The 14,118-nt window shown below is 42.5% G+C and overlaps 1 protein-coding gene across 1 annotated transcript in view; it reads left to right on the forward strand.

Moving 5' to 3' along the window:
- Nucleotides 1–3,570: 3,570 nt before the first annotated feature.
- LOC122816345 (lipopolysaccharide-induced tumor necrosis factor-alpha factor homolog) overlaps nucleotides 3,571–14,118 on the forward strand; it is a 557,704-nt gene continuing 547,156 nt past the window's right edge. Inside the window, exon 1 of the mRNA XM_044089076.1 lies at nucleotides 3,571–4,098. The gene's annotated coding sequence lies outside the window, so the exon portion shown is untranslated. The remainder of the gene's footprint in view (nucleotides 4,099–14,118) is intronic.

The raw sequence follows: 14,118 nt of genomic DNA on the forward strand, positions 1-14,118 counted from the left end.
ATTCAGTTTAAGGCCGTGATTCCAGCACCAGTTGTCCGTTTCGGTGAGGCCTTTCTGTAGGATGTATGTGTCAGCTGGTGTATCGACTATGGCGCCTAGTTTGCAGTCATCTGCGAACTTTGTCAGCCACAACCCTCCCATGTTTGCTTTCACATCTGAGAAGTAAATGCCGAACAAGAGGGGTCCCAGGACAGAGCCCTGTGGGACACCACTTGTGACTGGATTTGAGTCTGACATGGCTCCCGCAATCTTGACTTTATGGGTTCTGTTCTTTAGCCAGTTTGCAACTCATCTTGTGACATATGGATTTACTTTTAAGCTGTTTAGCTTTTCTATGATCCCCGAGTGGGGTATTGTGTCAAAGGCTTTAGCCAAGTCCAGGTAGGCTGTATGGACTGCCTTGCCCTCATCAATGGCTCTAGTGACTGTTTCGAAAAAGTCAACCAGGTTCAAAAGGCAGAATCTGCCTTTTACAAAGCTGAACTGGGTGGGATCAAGTGTCTGTAGGTCCCCAATGTCGTTGTTTATGAGTTCCATAATAATTCTTTCCATAGCTTTGCAAACCAGGCTGGTCAAGCTTATGGAGTGGTAGTTCCCAGGGTCTGTAGTGGAGCCTCCCTTGTGGAGTGGTACCACTGTTGCTGTACACCAGTGTTCAGGTACATATCCTGTAGTAAGGCTAAGGTTAAATAACATTTTTATATGTGGGTTTAGCTCCTCTTGGAGTTCACGCATCACACAGCCGGGGATACCATCAGGTCCCATAGATGCTGTGTTTTTTGCTTTGTTGAGGGCGGTTCTCACCTGGACATCAGAGATGACAGGGAGGTTACATTCAGCTGGGATGAGTATTTCTTCTTTTGGAGGTGAGGGAGGGGAGAAATTTGCACTGAACCTGTCTGCCAGAATGTTGGCAATATCTGTGGGTTCGGTAAATTTTTGTCGTTGTGTACTAACTCTGAGCATATCTGAGTGTTTCTGCCCAGGTTTCTAACATAACTGAAGAATGCCTTGTGGTTATCTTTAGTGTCCTTGGCGATTTTTCTCTCAAAGTTGGCCTTGGATATTTTTATGAGAGAACGTAGCTTTCTACTAGTGCTGATCAGAGATGCCTTCCCTTTATGGGATTTTGCTCTGTCTTGCAGTAGCTTCCTCCTTTTGTTATACAATTTGTTTATGGCTGGGGTCCACCAGACAGGACGCTTTCCTTTGGTGGAGAGGGTCTTGGTTTTATTTGGGATTGCACGATCCACGCATTCTTGGAGATGTCCGTAGAAAGCATTTGTGTAGGATTCAGCATTGTGGGATGTGGTTTCCATTGGCCCTGAGGGCTTAAATGATACCATCTCAGTCTTGAGAAGTGTAAAGTCGGCTTTTGAGAAGTTTCTCACTGTAGTCTTTTGTGCTGGGAGTGGAGGTGGTAAATGTATATCCAGGGTGATTAGTTTTTGGTCAGATCTCACCAGTGAGGGCAATACTTCCGGTGTGGAGCATTTTGTCCCCATGTTTGTGATGATCAGGTCTAGTATATTATCCCCCCTTGTGGGAGAGGTGACTAGCTGTTCCATTGCATTTGAGTTTATGAATTCCAGGAACCTTTGAGCTAGGGTGTTAGGGCTAGAATAGTGCACCCAGTCTATGTTAGGGTAGTTGAAGTCTCCCAATATGATGGTATTTGGTGAGACATTCATATCTTCCAATGTCTTCAGGAAGGCTGAGTGGGGTTCTTGAGATTGGGAGGGTGGTCTGTAACATGCAACCAGTTGTATAGCAGTTTTGCCTACTGTTAGCTGCACCTGGATGGTCTCCGATGCTTCATGAGTTGCCACTAACCTAGAGGTGTGGGTATCCTTAATGAATATAGACACTCCCCCTCCCTTTGTGGTTCGGCCCGGGTTTTGGGGCCGAAAAGCATGATACGAGGTAAAGCCTGGTAGCGCTGGGGTGCTCTCAGGAGCCTTGAACCAGGTCTTGGTTACAGCGCAGACATCGATGTTCTCCATACTGAGGAGTGCTTTGAGAGCCTGCATCTTGAGATTTAGACTTCTGGCATTGAGCAGCATTACCCTTAATTTTTTTCCATTTTTGTTTTCTAAGGAGGTGGGTTCGTCTTTTGAGCCTTGCCTAAAAAAGGCACTATGGGGGTGGCAAGCGCCTTAGCCAATATCCGGAAGCCCAGTGGTAACAGGTGCAAGCCGTCCCTTGCGAAGCAGCGTGGCTTGTCCAGCATGTCATCCCAAGCAGACAGACATAGGATCACCCTAGAATGACACCAGTAATTGAGCCAATTATTAAAGCTGATCATCTTTGTATTGTGGCATCATTCTTGGTGAGGGCAGGATGTCCATGTCCAAAATGAGGAACACTTGCCCTCATAATGTGGAACAAATGGGGAAAATGTGGAACACATATGGCTTACTATAGGGTTGCCACCTTTCCAAATTGCCAAAGTGGGCCATTTTTGGTACAAACATCAGATTTTACAGGCTGACACATACCCACGATCAGTATAAAGGAGAGAACTTAACTTTTTTGCCTAAATAAATGTAAAATAAATAAAAATAAAATAAATAAATAAAAGCTTATTCTTGTAGCAGTTAAGTTGCTTATTCTGTTTCTTATAACATTTAGGCATTTTAGATACAGAATAACTGTTTTATGCACCCATTACATAACATATAGGAAATAATTTTGTCCTAAAATCTCAGGACATTTGCTATTATTAGAATTTTTTGTCAGGACACAACTGCCCAAAGAGGGAACTTCAACTAAGGCCATAGGATGGTTAAATATGCTGGTTTTACTTATAAAGATATTTTAATGAATTAATATGATTAATTACTATTTACTATGGATTTCTATTAAAAAATTTCCTACCACCGAATGAGTCTTTCAATGTGGAACCGACGTGAACTGCTTAAGACCCCAGGTGAGGTGCGTTCTTCGTATGAGGTACACTTGAGAGCCCCAACGTTATTCAACACGTCGTTTTATTTGCTTACCTTGTTTACGTAACTAACGTAATAGAAACCTTTTTACTGTGTTGAAGAGATGTTTAGAGTTTAAATGAGATGCAGCAAAGATGTAGTAGGTACTCATTTTTTTTTTGCCGTTAGCTGCAGGGTATGTGGTGAAGAAACTCCCTATTCTCGTCCACAAGAGTAATTACTGTGCGTTACCACACGCTGCCTTATGTGGCAACAACACAAATCCCATCAGCAGAGACGGATTTTGGGTAACCATTAAAGTCCGTCATTTAACGCACTTTCCTCAGCAGTGCAGCCAGCTTTGAACCGGTGCCTCTTCTTCCTGAATGTGATACATTTAACCCACTACTCCCATCACACACACATAGTATGTATTCCTCAAGTTTAGAAAACTTTTGTAAGTATATAATGTTATTAAAATCATATAAACTTCTATTTAACAGTGTAATAAATGACTGGAGAAAACACATGCTAACGGATGTGGAAAGGTACTACAATTTATATAGCCATGGGTGGTGTTTGGGCGTCACTGTTTCAGTACCTTTTAGTTGTGTTACAAAGTCCTGTGTTATTGCAACGTCCAACACAAACTAAATGAAGAGAGTTTAGTATGTACTTATTTCTGTCAAGGGCGGTAACCGTGTCCTCATTTTTAATTTGTTAAATATTAACGCTCGTTTCTAATTCACACCCAATATCCACGAGAACATCATTAAGGTAAACCGCCTGAAACGTCATGCCATCTGAGGACGGGCAGCTCGCGCTCTAGTTACGGTAACGGACTGTGAGTTGGGCGGAAGAAGGCGGTTATTAGTTACCTCAGAGAAGAGTGGGTGTGTGCGGGTCAAAACTGATCTCGTCGCTGGCAAAGAGACCGGGGTGTAGGTGTTAACTCGGAGTCGGTTACTGGAAACGAGAACTAGTACGTGTACGACTGTACGGAATCGGTCGTTGAGACAGAGGCGAGTCTCTGGTATTAATACGGAGTCACTACTTGGGATAAACGGTCTTTTCTCTTTTTAATTCAGAGATAGTAGTAGCCCGCTGCTTCGAAAGTAAGAATTGGACTGTGTCATTTCTTGTGAAGTAGCAAACCTTTAGCAGGTGCCAGGTGAGTATATTTAAATCTCTCGACTGTCCAGGTTTTCGCAGAATGCCCAGAATTTTGCCACGTATTTTTAGTCTCGTTCTTATAAACTGTGTTTTTTTTTCTTCTGGTAAATCAGTGAATTGGGAGGGAGTGAAATCACTAAAGTAGCGACAGATATTTAAGTTTGACACCAATATTTAAAAACTCCCTATCTTTGGTGCTTTGTCCTCCCATTATTTTTGTTTTTGTCCAGATTTTTTTTTGTTAGAGGTCTGGGCGTATTTCTATTTTTAGTGATGTATGTAGGTTATTTTTTTTCCCACAGTTTGTACGGAAACTCTTGTAATGCTAACTGTGGATTTTGTGCTCTTCCTTTTTCTCACCCTTCCCGAAAATCCAACAAATAATCTTAAACTTGCCAATTAAAAGTCTTCTGTATTTTGTGTGTGTGGTGGGGATTTAACATACCTCTCAACTCTCCATATTTTCGCAGAATATCTATACGTTTGGTTTGCTTCTCATACATTTTTGACAAATCAGTGGGATTTGAAGTCGCCAACCAATGACTGCACCATAGCAGTAAGTAATCCCGTTGTTCTAGCTTTTTAAGTTTATAAGATCTGTCCCTATTTTTGGGTTTTATATTAGGCTTTTTGGGTTTTATCCAGATTTTTTTTTTGCCAGTTGTGCCAGGAGGTTAATAGGTGTGGGCTTGGTTTGACGACAGTATGGTCACATACAGTTAGGGTTATCGCCTGGCCTTTGAGGGACAGTCCCACTTTTGGGCATTGGTGTCCACCAAAAAAAAAAACTAAAAAATGGCAAATGTTCTGAGATTAAGGCAAAATATTTTTTTTCTTTAATAGTGGTAAGAAAATTGTTATTTTGTATCTGAAATGCATGACTATTCTATGAAATGGCACAAGCAGCTCAAATGCTGCAAAATAAACTTTCGCTTTGGCAAAAAAGTGAAGAGCTGTACTTTGCACTGGGAGTGGGTACGTTTTGTCCTGCAAAATCTCACATTACCAAAAATGTCCCACTCTGGGCATTTGAAAAGGTGGCAACCCTATATACAGTGTTGTGGCTGTTGTTAATGCATTTATTGGGTCACAAGATATTGTAGGAGTATGCACGCAGTCAGTAAAGTGGTTGTAATTGGTAGACAAGATGTGCATTTCACTGTGATGCACGTAAAAATCTACTGCCAATTATTAGCAGACCGGAGTTCCGCTGTGGCGACCCCCAACCAGGAAAAGCCGAAAGACACAACACTGCAAGTATCTGACAAACAGGGCTGGTGCAAGCATTTTGAGGACGCCTAGCAAGTTTCACATTGAGGGCCCTACCCAGGAGAATATAAAGTGTGACCACAATGCAATAACACCCTCCCTGTCAAGCTCATCCAGCATCATTTAAAGATCAATATGGGGTGATCATTAAAGGCCTTAAACTGCTTATGCCTGCCTAATTCCAATGATCGACTTATTTTCCTTTACCATAGTTAAGATCTTTACTTCTTTCTTATCCTTGGCCCAGGCTTCCCATAGGTGTTCTTTTACTCCATCTGCTTATCAGTCACTATGCTCTAAAGACATCGCTGTCGAGCACCCTGCTGCATGGGTGGGGAAATGTCAGTGTGGTTCAGTAAACTTGTTTCATTTTATCATCAACAGTAACCCCTTTTTTCACATTTTCCACATGGGGTCGGGGTGTTATGTTAACTGTTGCCATTTCTCTTCAGTGTTGCACTCCTGCTGTCTTTGACACTTATGCAGGATTATCACAGATCTTCAATCATGCAATCCATCCACCTCTTTGCTGGATGCCTGGTTTCCTCTTACCTTCTTCCTGCCTATCCCAAATCTTTTTCACCACACTGTCTTCTGCTTTTCTGCATGTGTGCCCATACTACAACAATCTGTTCTCTCTGATATTTTCTGCAGTCGGAGCTACTGTGGCTTCTACTCTTATGTCCACATTCTTCGTCTGTCCCTTAGTGAGCATCCTACCACCTTTCTTCTTAGGGAGCTAGATCCCTGAATAATTTCTTGAAATGTTGTACTTTATGTCCAGTCAACTTCCACGTCTCCAGCATGTTCTCTCTTGACCTTAAGAGCCTTCTCTGATCACTACTTGCAGCTGATTCTGGCAATCAGTGGTTTATGCCATGGGACAACTGTTTCACTGGGGATGACTTTGCAATCCATGATTCTACCCCTTTTCCTTATAAGGAGGAAGTGTACCTGAATTACATGTTGGCCACTCTTTTGTATATGATCTTGTGACTGCCCCTCTTTCTGAACTATGTCTTGGCTACTATCAAGCGGTTTTCCAGGCAGAAGCCTAGAATGGCCTCTCCTTCATTATTCCTTTTGCCTCACCCATGTAGACCCAGCCAGTCCTAGTATCCTGTTCTGTCTGTCCCCATATGTGCATTCAGGCCACCCATTATCAACACCAATTCATGGTGGACTGCTTTTAGTAGGTCCTAAACCGTTTTCTGAATGTACTCTTCTCTTCACTATCACAGCCCTGCTGTGAGGCACTGTCCGAGATCATGAATTACTGTTCTGTTAAGCTGGAGTCTGATTGCCATGAGTCTGTCACTAATTGTGATCTCACTGCCTTCTGAAACTTGTCTCTCTCTAACCAGTCCTCCTGAGTGGCAAGACTCTATATCCCAAGCCAATTGGCTTTGCTGCACTGCCCTTCCGTACATAGAATGTCCAGCCTCCTCCGTACCATCATGATCTGATTCCAAGCTCCATCCTGTCAATACACCTACACTGAGTATAGTAATTCTTAGTTTGGTAGGTTGATTGGTTCTATGTCTAGCTTTTGCTCAGCAGAGCTTTTCCAGGTAACTAAGGCTGGGCAACTGGACACTGGCTGGCCAGTAGCTTATTGACCCAGGGTGGCTGGACTTTATGGCGGTCACTCTCTGGTCAAAAGGGACATGTACACTCCTCCCTCCATTAATATGGGCCCCTAGTGCAGGTTGGGGTAGTCTGGTTCCTCAACCCATTTATCAGTAGCAAATACCCATGCCCATTTAGTTCATAGTTGCTTACTAGGCTAACGAACATAAGGGCCTCTCTGAGTTGAGCCATGCATCCCAAATCTCTGACATGGTTCTAGATGATTCGGACATGACACTAGTCAACATGCCTGAATTACCTAGGGCCATGTATTACACTGTCAAGTGGATAGTTCTGCCACAGCATACAGTCTGTCAGCATTTTACTTCCCTAGGAGCTTTTATGGTTTTCCCTGGTATGTGTGTGTCTCTCTTTCTATATTTCCTTGACATTTGCTGTTTTGTCACTTTCTATTCATCATATTTTATACAGTGTCCACCACATCTATTGCTGGGGTGAGGCAGCAGTCAACTCGTCTTCTACCTACCCAAGCATCTACGGCTAGGTGTCCAGTTACCTCCAGTCCTACCTGTCTGCAGGATAAGTTTTATAATGTTGTTAGATGCATGGGAGAAATATATTGAATAGATAACTTTGCTTTAGTCTTCATAGTGAAAAAAGAGGTTATGCCATCCTGGAAGGGAGGGCAGAATGGGGAAAACACAGAACAGATAACCGTACTGAGACAGATGGGGTTCAGTGGGAACTGGCTGCCAACCGCAAAGACCAGACTGGATACCATTCAGAGTCTTAGAAATCTGACCACTATGCCTATAGACCTCTGGTGGAGCCCTTCAGCAGAGCATTGGCTAGTGCAGAACTGTCAGTACTGGCAAACGGCAAATATGGTAGTAGAGCAGGGGGAGCAAGGAATACTTGCTATGATACAAAACTAATAGTTTAACAAGAGTGGCAGGAAAAGTCAAGGACAGGCTGGTAGCATTTCTATAGCAACCGTCTCAAAGACGGTAGTCAGCTTGGATTTACAGCCAGAAGGAACTGTCATTCAAACCTGATTGTGTTCTGTGATTGTATTGTGTATATGGATTTGAAAGGGGATTATCAGACACGGTCCATCAAGACATCAGCAAGGCCTTCCACTTAGTTCATCACAAAAGGTTGATAGGAAAACAAAGCAAAATCACACTTCTCCACCAATGTCATTACCAAGTAAATACAGAGCCCACTTAACATATTAAAGAAATTTAATAGCCTGTTTGGTTTTCATCCGACTGGGGACAACCACAAGACTTTATCTGAATAAAGGAGTGCTATACTTCAGACACAGGCAAAGTAAAAAAAAAAGCAGTTGTATTTAAATGGATGAATGTCCTGCTATGGACTGTCCAAAGACAAATGACTGATCAAGAGAATTAAATTACTTTGGGGGCAGTGATGCTCAGTTTACTGTACTGAGAGAGCTGTCTGGCAGCCTCTCCAGGTTACCTATTGACGAATACAAGTGTGTGTTTGTTTTTTTTCTTCTGCCCTCAAAAACCCTAAGCACCTCAAATTGAAAGGACCAGTCGGTTTCTTGCTTCACTGCTTCCCTGTTTAAAAAAAAATAAAAAATTGTCTACTGCAGCCAATCAGGTCCCTTGTTTCATTGAAGTAGACCTGATTGAGGGTAACTTACAAACAAGTAAAATAATTCAAGATCGTGCAGTGACATCATGTAGCTGTGTGGACGTTCATAAGATGCTGAATGAATGGAGGGGAGAACGAGAACCTGTGGCTGTTGCTGGAGGAGCCTCGTTTGCAGGGAGATAATCAGGGGCCCCACTTGGCTGTGAGTTCCGCAGGTGACTCACGCTGGCAGCGCTGACAGTTGCAAGGAGAAATGCATTTTTGTTTCTGTATTTATGCAATACATATTAATTTGATTTAGAAAAAAATCCAAGTGTACATATAGTAACATAACTGCAATTAAATGAAATGTTTGAGTGGGGGGCAGCACTGTATGTGTCTTGACAGAGTAAGTTGCTTTGCATATAATGTGGTGTTTCACGAATATGTGTGGTGGTAATCACAAATATAGTGAGATGTACACAGTAATTTAAAGCGACTAATTTTTGGGCATGCATGGAGTTGCAGTGGAGTGTACCAAATTTGTCTGACAGCTGTGAGTTGAAATACATTACTGTAGACTTTTTTTTTTCAGGGCCGACCTTAGAAATTGCAGGGCCCAATTTATACCCTCAGCAGAACCTCCACCTACCACCGCAACCCTCCCTCTAATCATGGACTTCCTGGAGTTAATTTTGTCATAAAAAAAATGCTGAAATAAGATATGGATTACTCCAGACACACCATCTTCTGTAATTCCTCTCTTCTAGGTAGCTCAAGTACACAGTAAGGGGCCTGTTTAGTGGACCATTGAGGCCCTGAGTCAATGTGGTACTTCATTAGGAGGGTGCACCTTGGTTTCCCAGTAAACATGTCCCCAACCTCCTTTAGTATTGCATAGATCTGAGTCTGGGTGGGAATTGGGAACTTAGGACAATACTAGGCAAGCAGTCATGGGGACCATAACATGCTTGGCATGTACACCTTTAAGAAGAACATTTTCAGGTACTTAATTAGTGCTCATCTTCTAAATTGAACAGCGCTATACATTATAAACCTGATATAAATTTGTGTCTTTCGATCCAATCATCAGGCATACAGTAATACTTTGATCTGTAGTGGTAACTTTTATTCCATAGGCTAGGAATATGTTGAGCTAGGAACCTCCTTCTCTAGAGAGTCTTGCTTATTTGCTGGTGTAGATTTGGATCTCTAGTGTGCATGTTATGAGAAGCCATTGGTTTGCAAAGAATTGAGCTCAAATGAGGACTAGATCTTTCATGGCTCAAAAAGTGAGGCACAGGTCGCTTTGCAGCAACTTCTAGGTTGCTGAGGAAAATGAGTCAAGTTATTCTAGCAGGGTAGTTGAAAGATTTTAAGACTTAATTTTCTTGGTTATAATTCTTTAGGGCCTTTTTGATACGCTTGGATTTAAACGTATCTAAAGGAGCTTTGTATTCAGTGATGGGGTCCAATAAGGGAAGAATGCAAAATTGTATGTTAACCTTCTTTGGCGCTTAAGATATTTCCTGGAAATAAACTGGGCCACACAGAAGCATAAAGAAGTATGGACATGTGAAAGAGATTTGATATGGTGTAGTACTTAATGGGTGGTGCAGCAGTAGCATTGTCACCTCAGAGCAAGAGGTTCTCTGGTTTGATTCTTGGCTGTGGTGCCTTCTGTGCAGTGTTTGAATGCCCCCCCTGCGTTCATGTGGGTTTCCTCTGGGTGTTCCGTTTTTCTCCCATGCTACAAAGACATGCATCTGGAGAGTTTCTCCCCGGGTCTCCGCTGAACGTTGTTCCAAGTCGGACTTTCCCGGTTAACAAATGTTAAGTTATGCAAAGGCAAAAGCCAAATTAATAATCGTAAAGAAGGCAGCCCCAAAGATATTCGAAGAGAAATACAGACAAAGGCTTCCAGATATGGAAAATTTCACATTAAAAAAAAATCGCACAGAGGAAATGTAGAAAAGAATAGTAAAGTAGAAGTTAAAAAAAAAAAAAAAAAATCCAACACAGGTTACATCACAGCATGATGGAACGAGTCCCCAAAGTAAGGAGAAACAGGAAGATCAGGCGACATCTGAAGAAGAAATATGGACACGGGGAAAGTAGGGTTGTAATATCTGTGCGCTGGAGAAAGCAAAATTAACAAATACAAAAAGAGCAGCACCGAAGATATTTGAAGGGAAATACAGGCAAGAGAATCGTGACATGGGAAGATGTTTTACAATACAAAAAATTAGAGGAAAAGTAGAAAAAGGAGATCATTAAATGGAAAGTGAGGTCATGAAGTACCACCAAGTGAAGGATTCAGTGTAGAAAATCTAATTCGGAAAGCTCCACAACAGGACAGAGCAATGGAACTCCAAATTAAGGGGAAACAAATGGAATGGGAAGCAATTGGTCAGGTGCCATATGAAGATATTTTGGAGCCTTCCAGAGGAAACCTTTATAAACATCCACTTGAAACTGGGCAGCAAAGGAAGGAACAGGAAACTGGAAACCTTGACCGTGTTGGAGTGATCAGGCCAGTGAGTTCTCGTATGACAGAGCAACAGATGGCACAGGATGAAATTGAAGAGACTGTGCCACAGGAAGATGTAATAGAACTTTCTGTAGAATGCCCACAGGAAACAAAAAATGTGACCTCAGGCTAGAAAAAACTGAGCTAAGAGAAGAGTTGCTTGACTTAATAGAGATGGACAGACATATTAAGATCAATGAAAGAAATAAACTGCAGAAGGTCAATAAAACCCCCAAAAGTCAAAAGTTTGATAAAATGAATAATAAAATAAATATTAAATATGAAAAATGAAAAAAAATAAAGAATAATAATAAAATAATGAATAATTCAATAAAGTCGCTACCCTCCATGCCTGGCTCAACCATAATAAACCTGACATCCTATCTATTTCAGAAACATGGTTAAAACCCCCTATAAAAGACTCTGAAATAACTCCACCCAACTATTCTATCATTAGGAAAGACAGGACCCACAAGGCGGTGTAGTAGCTCTCCTTTATTCATCTTCCTTGCTAATTACTCCTTACAACAAACCTATACCACAATTTAACAACACTGAATTACTCCTCACTGTCCTACAAGTTAATAAGCACAAACATATATCTAGCATCCCTCTACATCCCCCCAGGGGATAATATTTCCACACTAGAGAATATCCTCTCATGGCTCTCCAATAACATCAGCAATGAAACCATAATTTTAGGAGATGTTAACATTAACTGGGCCTCCATCCAGTCTCCAACCAACCCTCTTAACATCAACTTATATAACTTTTCCCAACTAATCAACACTATAACACATCCGTCTAAAAATCCCTCTTGTGGCACCATTCTAGATTGGATTCTAGTGTCACATCCCCACTATTTCTCAGATAGCGGTACTCTTCCTGACCCTCTAAGCGATCACATGCCCATTTTCACTCGGAATCCCCTGTATCTCATACTGCACCCACAACTACATTACTACCCGCAACCACAAAAACTTATCTGAGAAACAAGACCCCAGAACATCACATTGCATACAAAACCCTCCAAAATAAAGTAAAAAAGCTTATTATCTCTGATAGACAACAATACTTCTTTACACTCCAAAACAATAATAAAACTAATCCTCAAAGATTCTGGAAAGAAATCTCTACCCTCCTTAATCCTAGCAAACCACACACCCCAACCCCAGACCCAAATACCCCAGACTTAGATTTAGCTACTCAGTTCAACTCCTTTTTTCATTGATTCTATTAGCAAACTCAATTCCTCTTTCCCGAGCTCCACTTCACTATCTAATACACCCCACCCTCTCCTGCAAACAATCCACCCCTTATTACCACTTCCTCCAAGGGTTGGGAGGATGGCCTAATGGTTAAGGTGTTTGCCTTACAAACACAAGGTACAGGGTTTGAATAGGTTCATAGTAGGATGGCCTAATGGTTAAGGTGTTTGCCTTACAAACACAAGGTACAGGGTTTGAATAGGTTCATAGTAGGCTATCTGCCCAAGGGCATTTATAAGCCTAGCCCATAGTGGCTTTCGCCACCCCTTTAGTTTGAATAAAACTATGCCTATTATTTTGCTGTGCCTCTGTCAAGCAGTGACACTGAAGTAATCCCTGGGGTATATCTGCGATCTCCCATCCATTGGTCAAGATAGCGAGGTGCTCTGCTTCACATGTACCGGGATTTTGTTCCACAGCATAGGGAGTCTCTGGGTGATGAATCTGTCCCTCCAGCACGTTCTATTAATAACGTGTCAAGGTTTAAGTCTCCCGCCCTTGTGGTTCTGAGGGATCTAGATTTTTTGAGGTGAAGCATATTCATCAAATCTGGGTTTGACATGGCCTTATACAGGCACACGTCACTCGGTATGAGACTGAGTAGAGCTGGAGTTCTTTCAGTCGGGCAGCATAAGACATATTTTTGAGACCCTTTATCCTTTTGGTGAGGAATTTTTGGGGCCTTTCCAGCTGCTGCAGGTGTCGGGTCAGATACATTCCGAATGGGGCATTGTACTCAATCATAGGTCTAATGAGTGATGAGTACATGGGGACGATGACCTCCCTTGATCTAGATGTGAATCCCTTCATGATCAGGTGGGCAATGTAGAAGGTTTTCCTGACTACTTTAGCAACAGGAGTGTCAAACGAAAGGCTAGTGTCAACCTGGGTCCCCAGGTCCCTGATGACTTCTTCTGTGCTCAGTGGATTGCCACCTATATGGTAGCTAGGGGTAACCTTGTTTTTCCCGAAGGGTATGACTATGCATTTCTTGGCGTTTAACTTTAGGCCATGGCTCTGGCACCAGTTATCCGTTTCTGTGAGGCCCTTCTGAAGGATATCTTTGTCAGAAGTGTTTTCGACTATGGCGCCCAGTTTGCAGTCATCAGCAAACTTTGTCAGCCATAACCCTCCTGTGTTTGCTTGTACTTCAGAAAAGTAGATGCCGAACAAGAGTGGACCCAGGACTGAGCCCTGTGGGACACCACTTGTGACAGGCTTAGAGTCTGACATGGCTCCAGCAACTCTGACCCTGTGGGTTCTGTCACTTAGCCAGTTTGCAACCCATCTTGTGATGTATGGGTTTGCATTCAACCTGATGAGTTTTTCGATGATACCTGAGTGGGGTATTGTGTCGAAGGCCTTTGCCAGGTCGAGGTAGACTGTATGGACTGCCTTTCCCTCATCAATGGCCTTGGTGACTGTTTCGAAAAAGTCAACCAAGTTTAAAAGGCATGATCTGCCTTTGACGAAGCCAAACTGGGTTGGATCCAAAGTCTGCAAGTTCCCTATGTCTTTATTTGAGTTCCATTATGATCCTCTCCATGGCTTTGCAGATAAGGCTTGTCAAGCTAATGGGACGGTAATTTCCAGGGTCGGTGGAGGCACCACCCTTGTGAAGTGGGACCACAGTCGCCGTGCGCCACTCCTTGGGTACGTATCCTGAGGTGATGCTAAGATTAAACAGCTGTCCTAACTGCGGGTTTAATTCGTCATTGAGTTCGTGGAGCACACAGCCGGGGGCACCATCCAATCC

Source organism: Protopterus annectens, chromosome 12.part0 (assembly GCF_019279795.1).
Source record: "Protopterus annectens isolate FY-2018-M chromosome 12.part0, PAN1.0, whole genome shotgun sequence".
NCBI classification, from domain to species: domain Eukaryota; kingdom Metazoa; phylum Chordata; order Ceratodontiformes; family Protopteridae; genus Protopterus; species Protopterus annectens.